The following is a 12,481-nucleotide window of genomic DNA, read 5'->3' on the forward strand; positions in this document are numbered from 1 at the left end:
GAATATTCCTAACATACACAGAAAAAAATGCTATCACCCTGTGCATGAATTCTATTTCCCAGTTACCTTTCACCCCAAGTTTAGTTTCAATGGTTGTTAGCCCTGAATATAGCTCAACTGAGATCCCCAAAACATCAGTCCTAGTCAAAAGGCCAATTTGAGTTTCCTTCACAGAAATAATCCGTTAAACCTATTTTGTTTCAAATCGTTTAAAATTCTACAGTCATTAATTTCGAATTTAATCAGCATGTCTTTTTCTCCGAAAGAACTTCAACATTAGAAGTATGTGACTTTTTTAAATCACTGACTGCGACAGAATATACTTTATGTTCCTTCGGTTTTGTTTCATCTTTCCCAAAATAGCAAAAATTTTATTGCAGTTTCATTCCTAAATGGAGGAACATTCAATAATGTTACAATTCTTTCGCTTGCATAACTGCTTCGGTTAGCCGAGTCGCATAAAGTGCAAATCTTCTGCTTTTACATTTCAGAATTACAGCAAGTAAAGATTATACAGTACAGAGTCCGTAATCCGAACTCGTCGGGACTTCAGCGATTTCGGATTAAGGGTTTTTCCGGATTATAGATCATCAATTTAAATCTGGTAAGATGGCATGCAGAAATTATACAATTAAAAATATGAAACTGTAATTTATGAAGTAAAGAGCAATTATGATCTAAATGGTATCAAACGTTTCAAAAAAAAAGCTTAATATTTATTTGCTTACTTTATTAAACATTTCTTTCAATGTAAGTTGTTTATGTTGCTTCATTTTTTGTGCTAAATTCGCATGCGTAAACATTAAACGCGCATGCGTAAAGTATACACAAAAAGTTTGTGGCTTTGAGGTCCGGATTATAAATCATTCCAGATAATGGACGTCCGAATTACAGACTTTGTACTGTATTCAAAATGTTATTGCTTTTCTATTTTTAGAATGAGGGGGGGAGAAGAGTTAAAGAGCTATTGTTAATTTATTCTTAACCTTACGCTGAAAACAATTAATTTTTAACATTACAAAATCTGCTTAAAAGACCTGCTTTTTTAACACATGAAAAACATGCGCCTTTCTTTAATAAGTGTTCTTATGTATATTATATCTACATTTCTAATAATAAATTAACAATAGCTGTTTAACTCTGCTCATCTCTTCATTCTAAAAATAACTTTTCTAATATAATCTTTACTTCTTGTAATTCTGAAAATTCATTCGTCGTCTGACCTCTGTTGCGCAATTATTCCTGGAATGTGATGAAATCTTAAACGAGCTTCCAAACAGTGAAATTTAAATGGCTTAATGTTAACATTCTTGCAATTTGATCCGAAATGTAATCTATATGAAACGTTCTTAGTCACCCCTTCTATTCGCTCCATCTTTTTGCAATCTTCGGCTTCTCTGTAGCAACATGCTACTGCCTTCAAAAAGTATATATCAAAACGTTTATCAAGCGTAAAGCATTCTTTAAGAACAAGGCACTGATTTGAATTGTGTTGGATTAAACAAAAATTTCTGAATTTGGCCACGTCCGCAAATTTCTGGTTTATGCATTCATCAAACAAGCCAAGTTATCGCGACGAGCTATCTCCTAATTTCATTACATATACATGAAAAAGCTTCATAGATCTTAAAATCAATTTTGATAAATGCAGTTGTTGCATGAGGTTCATCTATTTAACCCGCGGGAGAGCGCGTGGGGTGTATCATACCCCACCCCTACATAAAAGTCGAATATTCCTAACTTGTGAAACTTAAATTTTGTGCTGCATTCAGTAGCTGAGTTTCTAGTTGTGGTTGACTTTCAGAACCGCTTTTTCTTTGCCTGTGTGTTTCAGAAAAAGTATTTATCGGTATTTTGTTGGAACTGGGGTATGAGACACCCCACGCGCCTGTCCGCGTAAGTGTTTTTCTGACTGAATATTTAGTTCAGAAATTTATTTCCGGAGTGTAACAGTAAATATTTCTACTCGCAAGTGATTTGAAAGTACTTGACGTTAAATTCTTAAAACTTTATAACCGCATTATGGTAAAAAGAATAACTCTCTATGAGTTGAAGATGCAACACCTGTGAGATTTGTTACACATATTTGAAAGCGATGAAGATTGCATTTCGGAAACTGAAGATGAAACTAGGAATATTTTCTACACTGTTTTTGGTTTCGCAAAAGATAAAACATTAATTCCTAATGCTCCTAAAAAAGGAAAAACTGTTCTTATGCTTTCAACATTATATAACGATCGTACTATAGATGATACTATTGAAGAAAATAAAACGTCAGGAATTATATGTTTTTATAATATGACTAAAGAAGTAGTGGATATGGGGAATGAAATGTCAGCCAGTTATTCAGTTGCCAGTATAAGAAGGAGGTGTCCAATTGTAATTTTCTTTCCTGCACTGAATTTGCTATAATAAATGCCTGAATTATATTACATTCAACTGCTTCTGGTTGGTGGACTTCTGTTTCTGGTTGGTAATCCACCAACCAGAAACAGAAGTCTGTTTTTGAAGGACTTAGCATTACAATTAATGAAAAAATGTATTGAACAAAGAATCAGAGATTAATACTTTACCAAGAAACTGACATACTGCATGCAAAACAAAAGCAAAAGTTTCGACGAAGAATTAAAACGAATACATGAAATTTAAAACAACTAAGTATGAAAGATGTGATAAATTGCCCTCGACAGAAGAACAGAAGACCGTGAATGCAATGTTTAAAATGTGAAAACATTCTTTGCCAAGAAGTTTTGTCTTTACGGCGGACGTTTGTCTTACGTTTGTCAGAGCGGTTCAAGTCTAGAATCGTTGTCAGATCTCAATTAGAGAAAAAGAAAGGAAGGCCGCCATATAGTGGCAAGAATGGGACAGCAGTTCTTATATCCTAATAAAAAGGCTTATATTAATCCCTGGCAACTCTTAATGCCAATATATCTATATTTGAATACTTTAGCTGAAGGTTTGAAACAAAAAAAAAAAAATAAATAAATAAATGTCCACATGAGAGTACATCATTTTAACAGCGCGAGCATCTAAAATAGAGTCATTGGGTACCTGGGAGTACTGACACTGTAATAAAATAAAATGAATATCAAGTTTCTAAATTTAAAATTTCTATAGCAGAACTGCAGTAAAACGTCTCAATGTCTTGCATGGAGATTGGAGATCCTAGTATCATCTTTCGTTAGCCTTCCCGAATATGTGAAGAATGTGTCAGGCGTGCAAGATGATAAGAGGCCAAGAAAATCAAAAACATCAAGAAATGACGGAAATATGGACCTTATGACGGACTAGAAAGAAACACAGATCGCGCGATTGGGATTTCATCCCACTATATGGTGTAATTTGATTAAATATATGATTTCAAAGATAGAGGTGAAAGATAAAAGTCTTAAAAGAACAGCTGTTGAGTAGATGTAGGTTAGAGAATTTAAACCAGAACTCGAACGTTCAGTTGTAGTGGACTCCTCGGCGTAGCCTTATCGGAGTATAGCAATTGAATCTTTTTCTCGAGAGATGGAAACAGCGTTTGATCTCTTCTTAGGATCATTATTGTAATGCAGAGTTCTAGGTGAAACATTTGCGAGTGTAAAATACTACGTAAGTGACTGGGAAAGCGGTGCAGAAACATGCACGAAAATAACTTCATTTGCTTGTAGACGAAAAAGAACAGCAATAAAATATTTTGAAAGTAATAAGAAATTAGTAATTTGCCAAATTTCAAATCTTCCGAGACAACGGATGACGCTTGTTGAAAATCAAGAGGACTACATAGAATATATTTAATTAAGGCACTGTCTAAAGAAACCTGAGAGATAATAAATAGAGAACAATACATTTTGAAAACCGAAATTTTCGCTAACCTTGTACGCATAAAATACCGAACCGCCCGAAAAGGTTTTCGAGAATCACAGTAATTTCCTCCCCTCACCATTCATTAACGCACAAAGAAGAGTGAAAGTTTCAAATGTCATACTGTCTATTTCCTAACAAATAAAGATAAGAAACCACAAATAAATCCTTTTAGGACAAGGTGTCTGCAATAAACTGATACAATGCATTTGGGGAAACTACACCTGCTACTGCATACCCTTAGGGGAGGAAAGAAAACAACATCGGAATTTCGGCCGTTTTGGGCGGTTGTGGTCGTTTGAATGAAAGGCCGTCTGGGGCGTTATGGTCTTCAAAGATTTAAATTACTTTAGTATTTGTGTTTCATGCTTTGCACTTTGCAACATTGAGAGAGCTTGCAACCTAAAGTGATACTTAACGGAAAAAGCCCACCCAGTAGATATTATTTAACAAAAATGTTTACACAGAGTTTTTACGATGAATATTTTACAATCATATTTACAAGACAGTGAATATTATTTAGAGTGTTCTTTGCATTTACATGCTACGCTGATCTAGAAGTTTAATAGTTCAGGAGTCCGGTCATATTTCCATAATTCTCCATACTAACACCAACTCCATACTAACTAATTCTAAGTTCAATACTTCAAGAGTCAGCCAAGTTTCAATAGTTCAATAAAGTTCAATTGATTGATATAGAAGAAATCAGTTCTAGTTTCAATTTCGATCTTGGTTTAAATATTACAGTCTTTTTTTATAAATTATTGTGGAATATAATTAATTTTGATATATGCTAAAAATAATAAAGAAGTATATCATGGAATGTGATGTTAAGAGAAATTAATTGATGAAAGTAGCTGTTGAAATTGTTTGTTGTAACTGATACAGTACTCTATTATTTTTGAAAGTTTATTACATAAAGCCGAAGGTTTTAATAGGCCGTTGGGTTCATTCTTTCCAGTATTAATCTGAAGTTTTATTTAAGTGATGCTGTTTTGCAAATTCACATTAAAAAACACACTGGTCGGAACTTTCTTTATACCCCAATTACAAATGTTAGTGGTGTTTGAATCAATTTAAATAGGTTAGAAATGGGCTATGTCCAGTTATAAATGTTGCAATCGTAATGAACGATGGTATCAATTTAGCTGAAACATTTGGTGTAAATTTTAAGGTTCGTCTTCCTGTTTTACTAATAGACCATCTCGACTGCCATTGTAATAATTGATCTTTGAATATAGTGTCACGAATTTGGTATTTAAAAAGCTAATGTTAGTTCAATTATAAATTAAATGGTTTTATTTCTCGCGCAGTGCAGCTCGTGACGAATATTAAAAGGAAGCTAAGCGATAAGCAACGGAGGACGTGGGCACTGTCCCTTTACCAAAAGGTTAATCGGTATAGCACCACGTCCACCTATATCTAGAGCCTAAAGAGGAATCACAAGACGCCACGCGCCGGGCGCCCAAACCCAGAGCCAAATTCAACCCGGGGGCAGTCCAACAGACCAAATGCCCACGAAAGACAGTCCCAACAACCGCCCAGGCCCCACATTTATTAAATAAAATAACAAAAGCATGCAGGGCCAAAAAGGGCGAGTTTGGACAATAAGCAAAAATTTTACAAAGGTGTAATACACACAAATATAGAATATACATAAGCTAAAGTACAGTCTGATGTTGGGCAGCCCAATAATATACAATGAATAAAATATAGACAGTAGAATTAGACTTAATGACAATATAACATAAAAATAGAGAACATAGTGAAATAATGAATGTAAATGATTACAGCAATACAGAGAGGATATACCAAAAGAAATAAAAATAAAAGAATACAATGTAACAGAATGCAATAGCGGTACAATACACTTGATCACGTGGTATTGTGGGAAAAACATGCAATAAGGCTAATTATACGATTATGAGGAATAAAAATAACATATTTAGCCTGCATAAAAGTTAACGAATATAAGATACTATACAATACTATACAATATTACAATACAATACAATACAAAAAAAAATTAACATATTTAACCTGTACTAAAAGCCAACTGATATAAGATACTATACAATACTATACAATACCACAATACAATACGATACAGTAGATACAATACCACAATATAATACGATACAGTAGATGCTATACAATACTATACAATGAAAATACAAAATACATTCAGTGTTGGTGACACAAAAATACATTTAAAATTGTCATGACACTAGTGATGAAAATACAAAATACATTCAGTGTTGGTGACACAAAAATACATTTAAAATTGTCATGATACCAGTGATCCTAATGCAGCAAATAAATTGATGCAGTTACCTGCATAAAAGATAACTTATATAAGATACCATACAATACTATACAATACTACAATACAATACAATACAAAAGCTAATTAAACGATTATAATGAATAAAAATTAACATATTTAACCTGTATAAAGCCAATTGATATAAGATACTATACAATACAAAAAAAAAATACCATAATACGATACGATACAGTAGATACTATACAATACTATACAATAGAAATATAAAATACATTCAGTGTTGGTGACACAAATATACATTTAAAATTATCATGACACTTGTGATCCTTATGCAGCAAATAAATTGATGCAGACAGTTAAATGTGTTACTATACATTTGCAAAGGATGAAATATAGACTTAAGTATGCCACAAATTATGAACATATATTATACCGTGAAAAACACAAAATACATTCAATGTTGGTATAAATACAATGGATATATTTAAAACAATGGATAATGGTTGGATATATTATACAATGAAAATCTCTAGCGACCCCAATACATTCAGTGTTATTATTACACAGAGAATTAAATGAATGATATTACATGGGCAATTGATGAAAAGAAGACAGTAACAGTATAATGTATAGCCAAATATGCAAGTATATGGTATACCGATGTTTAACAGCAACTGGCAAACAATGTACCATTAATACGCCCAACTAAATATGCCAAGATATTATATACTATTATACAGTGAAAAACGCAAAACACGTTCAATGTAGATATTATCATAGTGCATTATGAGGGAATACAGACAGTTATATGTTTGATAATACATGGGCAAAAGATAAAAATAAAGACAATAACATTATTATTCATAGGTAAATATGCAGATTTAATATATTCAGATATTTAACAGCACCTGGTAAAAAATGTACCATAAGTACATTGATAGCTGCTATGGACAACAAAGAGACTATTAGGACAATACATATGCAACAGATAAATATGCAAATTCAATATATACAGATATTTAACAGCACTTGATAATAAATGTGCATATGCAAAAGATAACATTATTATTCATCGGTAAATAGGCAAATGCAAGATATACAGATACTAAACAGCACCTGGTATTAAATGTACCATAGGTACAAGGACAGCTGTTATAGACAATATTACCTGGTTGCACTTAGAAAAAGATGCTGAGAGAGAATATACAAATATTTGACTGCTGCTATACACAGCGACTTATAACAGATGGATTACAATAGATTACAATGGTTACAAACACTTCAGAGCATAAAAGTAGATGGGTTATAATATATACAAGCAGTTGAAGAAGTTGAATCATATGTCGATATTATAAGGCACAAAGATCAAGTCCCAGATTCATCAGTTTGTCAATTAAACGGACTATCTTTTTGACTTGATGCCGTTGCTTAATCAAAAAACGACTAAAGGCAGTCCTATCCGTTGGTGGAAAAGGAATATGGAATTCAGTAGTAAGTGGACAATCGATTAGATAGTGTTCTGGATTGCCCAGTTGTCCACAACTACAGAGTGCTGAGGAAGAGAGTCCATGTCTCTCGAAATATAAGGGAAAAGGCCCGTGGCCCGTAATGTAGAAGATCAGCTGTGGTGGCATGATTAATCGGTCTAAATCTACTTTAGGGACATGGGCAAATGCTCGGCGACCAGTTTCCTCCGAACTCCATGCATTTTGCCACAAAGAGATGGCTGTGAGAAGTAAGTGACGCTTTAGATTAGATACTGGGCGTGAAACCGTCAAGGTCTGTGTTATCTCGTGATTCTGTGCTGCTTCTTTAGCAAGCCTATCGACAGTTTCATTACCGTAGTTCCCCACATGAGCTTTTGTCCATTCTAAACAAATGTGTAGATTTTTATGTCGAGACAAGCTAGTTTGAATGTCCACAATAATGGGGGATGAATGCAGAGGATTTAAAATGGCATACAATGTGGAGAGACTATCGGTAAGAACATAGGAATGTGAATATCGATGATTAATGATTGTTTGTATTGCTTGTCGAATAGCAATAGCCTCACTCTGGAAGACGCTGTTAAAAGAAGATTTTATGGCAGTTCCACTGGTGAAGAGTTGTCTGATCTTGCAGTATGGCTATATATGCACAGCCAACCTGATCTTCCAATTTAGAGCCATCAGTATAAAAGACCAGATCAGCATGAGAAACTTGATGACTCGGTTTGAGATTAACTTTAACTCCCGTACCATAGAGGGAGGGGTGTTGGTCTTCTCTGTTTATTGCTGCTTCATAATCATGGGAGGAGAAAGAGTGATCTCCAAACTGAACTGAACAGCCAAGTTGTCTAATCAACTGATAAGCTGCGTCCTTTTCAACCGCAATAGGTAAAGGCAAGACTCCAGCTGCAACTGCGAGGGCGTTAGTTGGTGATGTGCGGAAGCACGAGTGATATTTAAGAGAAATGGTCTCTGTATACTATTTAAATGTCGGACTTTGCGTCCTTGCATTGGTGCTGCCCAAATTGCAGCACCATATGAAACAATCTTTTCAGTTACTGTTGCATATAAAACTAAGCCGGAAAATTGAAAATACAAGAGCGCGTGCATTAAATAAATAAATATCTGTTTTTGATTTCGAGAAAGTACTGGAAAATTCTAGCGCGTGATTTTAAAATCTTATAAAAGGAGGAAAACATCTCAATTCGTAGTAGTTGCTTAGCTTGTTGTTGTTTAGAAAACTGCTCTTGTTGATTCTAGCGAATTCGCGGATTAGCGTTCTTTAGCTGTTTTGAATTACGTTCTATTGGACATTTGAGTAGTTAAAAGATAACTACTGTGAGATATTGTAATACTGCATGATAATTTGAGAAAATTTAAGCATTTTTGTTGTGATAATAATAAATTTTTGTTCATGTTTCATTGGACTTGTGCATTCATTTCATAACGAACCCGTACGCACGCAACAATATGTTTAAGCTGTGATTTTGGAAAGGGTATTTATTGTAAGTCCTTTTACTTCATGCTATCGCAATGCCATTATCTCCTCTAAAATTACTCTTAATCTACACCTATAATGTACTTTAAAAAATTAAATTACTTACTGATGAGAAAAATTGTCGTTACATGATTTCTTTTGCAAAATATGATTGTATGTCAAAAGTAGACCTACTGAGTATTGTAAGCAAGTTGCAGTCAAAGGGCTAAAGGACCGCATGTTCCGCGTAAGCTTGGCCATACCTACTCTACTATCTGATTGCCTATGGTCTCTATAATCATTTATTCCAACTTTAACAAAGACAGAATATAAACAGCAAAATAAACGGCAGGCTAAATTCATTCAGATCCAATTTATAAGACCCTGAAGCATAAAAAATATATTATCAACACAAATATTTGTATTATTTTAAATAAATTTTAAATATATAATATTTTAAATAAATTTTAAATATTTAAATTTTAATATGTTATGAAACTTTATAAAAGAATAAGTAGACAAAGAAGTGACCTTTTCTCCCTACAAATTCCTCTTATTCAGAAACATATATGCATCACTTTTAAATATATTGATCAGAAGATAATTTTTAAGCATAAAAAAATCCTTTTCATAAAGAAAGGAAATAAAATTTTGAGCCTTTTTGTTTCTTGAAAGTTTAGCTCCTATCAAGTACCTTAGCTATAAATTATAAATTCATGCACGACACATAAATATCATGACATGAAAACATATTCACCTTTGAAGTCCCAAATGTCATTTTCCACTCATAGTTTTCATCAATCTCCATTATAACAGCCCACAGGTACCTGAAGATCCACAACTGCGATATAAAATTATAAGCTATCAGAATTTGTTAGCGTCAAGTTTTAACTTCAAAGGAACGTGAGGTTTTCCATTTTCATAAGGTCATTTCCATTTTATTCTTCGAAAGACATCAAAGGAAAGGAACCTTTTTTTTTTCTTTTTTTATTCATCTTTCCTATTCCGAACTTGGCGTTGAAATTTTAATCCAGGAAAATTTTACGTGAATTGATCTCTGTGATACTGGAGATGAGTGCAATTTTCTTCATGAATTATACAATGTATGCAAATCACAAAGCACAGAGAGTGACGGAAGAAGGGATACAGAACATTCTCTTCCTTTGTACATAATTTTCAGTTTTTTTATCTGCTCGTAAATTCTAACTTTTTATTTTCATTGCTATTATAACTAAACAGGAGGAAAGAATAATAAAAGAAGTGTTCCTTCGTTATAACATCAAATGGTGAAAGCAAATCAATCATCGCTGCTAAGAAAGTGAGATTATATCTACTGTCATGAATACCAGAATGAAGTTTATTTACCACAGCCATCCCCTCGAACATAAATTTATGCATCTATCATGCTTTGAAATATTAAGCTCCTTTGAGGAATATTGGGAATATTAGCTGTGGCATCGGAAAGAATATTAAAGCTCATTGTTACCTCTTCCATTATTTAAATGCTTTCAGCATGAAAAACTTTAAAACTGAACATGAAAAATACTATAATAATAAGTAATGAAATAGCAAACAAAGGAAAGAAGATTATAAAGAATTGGATGAATTAGAAACCGTCTTTATACAGTAATCGTAACCGAAACAAAATTTTAAATATCTCAGCTCATTACAAAATTGAAATTTTAAGAATAATTAAAGTAAATATTGGAAAGAAATTTCTACATATAATAAAAGAAAGAGTCTGTCTGTGTGTGTATGTGTTTTTCGTTCGCGGCTGCGTGTAAGCTAATAGACCCACGGCTACGACATTTGGTATATAGGTGCATCTAGACAAGAGCCAGTGAACATCGAAGCGCTTTTTTCCGAAATTCGAATTCGAATTTTTTCATTTTATGTTTTGTGACGAAATCGCGTCATTTTGAGACATAATGGGCTGTAGGAAAGCGAGATTTTACTCTACACACTCCATTTTCACATCGTCATGAAACGTAGGCACTTAGCTATTTTGCGAACATAAAATAAATTTCGTGTTTCAATAAATCGATTCAATACGAATTTATTTAACAAAGGGAGCTTAACACCTTTTCAACGGGATTTTTTCTAAAAAAGTTTATTTTTAAAAATTTACAGTTTATTTTTCTTTGATTTTTGGACACATTACTTTCCTCCTTCCGACTGCTTTTACAAAAAGAATTTTGGAAAAATGATAATATTTTGTATTTTGAAAACATTTTTAAAATGAAGCTTCCGAGTACACTTCTCACATCTCACATCTTTTTTAAAAAAAAAAAAGGCCCACCAGCGGCCGAGCGGTAACGTCGCTGAACACGGGTAGTTCGGTCCGAGGTTCGAATCCCGCGAACGGGCTGGCTGCATGGGCGTTTTCGTGGCTTTCCCCATGTGTAACGTGTATACGAGCCAGTTTCCCTTAGAAAGTCCTCCACGAAGGCATCCCTCCTCTTAGGCATATAGCCCTAGAGACTTTGCCATAATTACATACACACACACACACATCTTTAAAAATGTGATTTTGGCAACAATTTTCCTGTCTTATTGTTGTTGTTGATACATTTTTGATGAAATCGCATCGTTTTGAATAGTTTCATTCTTTTAGAAATATAAACCCATATTTTTCATCGTATTTATTATGTCACCGTTTTTAAGAGATTGGCATATTTTATTGTCATTTATATATATATGTATAATATATTTATATTGAATTTTTTTGACAAAGTTGTTCTGCAGAATAAAATTCTGCGCAGATTTTTTTTTTTTTTTTTTAGTTGCTTTCATGTTATTTTTTGCTTATTTCACTGTTTGTAAGATATTGAAAAGTTTTGCATGCTTTTTTCTTCTTCAACAGAAATTTGGTTAATTTTTTATTAGGATAATTAATATTTGAATTAAGGGATATAGCTTATTTCATTGTAATTTTTTTCTCTTGAAAATATAAGATAAAGTATCATTAATTATACGTTGCTTTTCAGAATTTTTTGTTTTTGTATTCTTTTATGTTATTTATTGCTCATTTCACTGTCTTTAAGATATTGAAAAGTTTTGAGTGGATTTTTTTAGGAAACAAAGTTCTTAACCTCCTTTATACCATTTGAGTTCTTAAGATTTTGCAAAGGGAAATCAGTTAATTTACTTATTAGGATAACTAATATTTGTATTAAGGGATATTGCTTATTTCATTGTAATTTTGTTATACGTAATAACGTTTTTTTATGAAGTTGTTTTGAAGAGTAAAATTCTACGCAGTTTTTAAATTTAACGTTTGGTATACCCTTCAGCCATTTTCCCGGTACATTTAAAAGCCGGATGAAGGCTGGCAGCGAAGCTGCTAGTTTAAAATAAAAGTTGAAAAAGAAGTAAGAA

This window comes from Stegodyphus dumicola, chromosome 5 (genome assembly GCF_044657685.1).
Source record: "Stegodyphus dumicola isolate Sdum_Otavi_A_Nest chromosome 5, ASM4465768v1".
Taxonomy (NCBI): Eukaryota; Metazoa; Arthropoda; class Arachnida; order Araneae; family Eresidae; genus Stegodyphus; species Stegodyphus dumicola.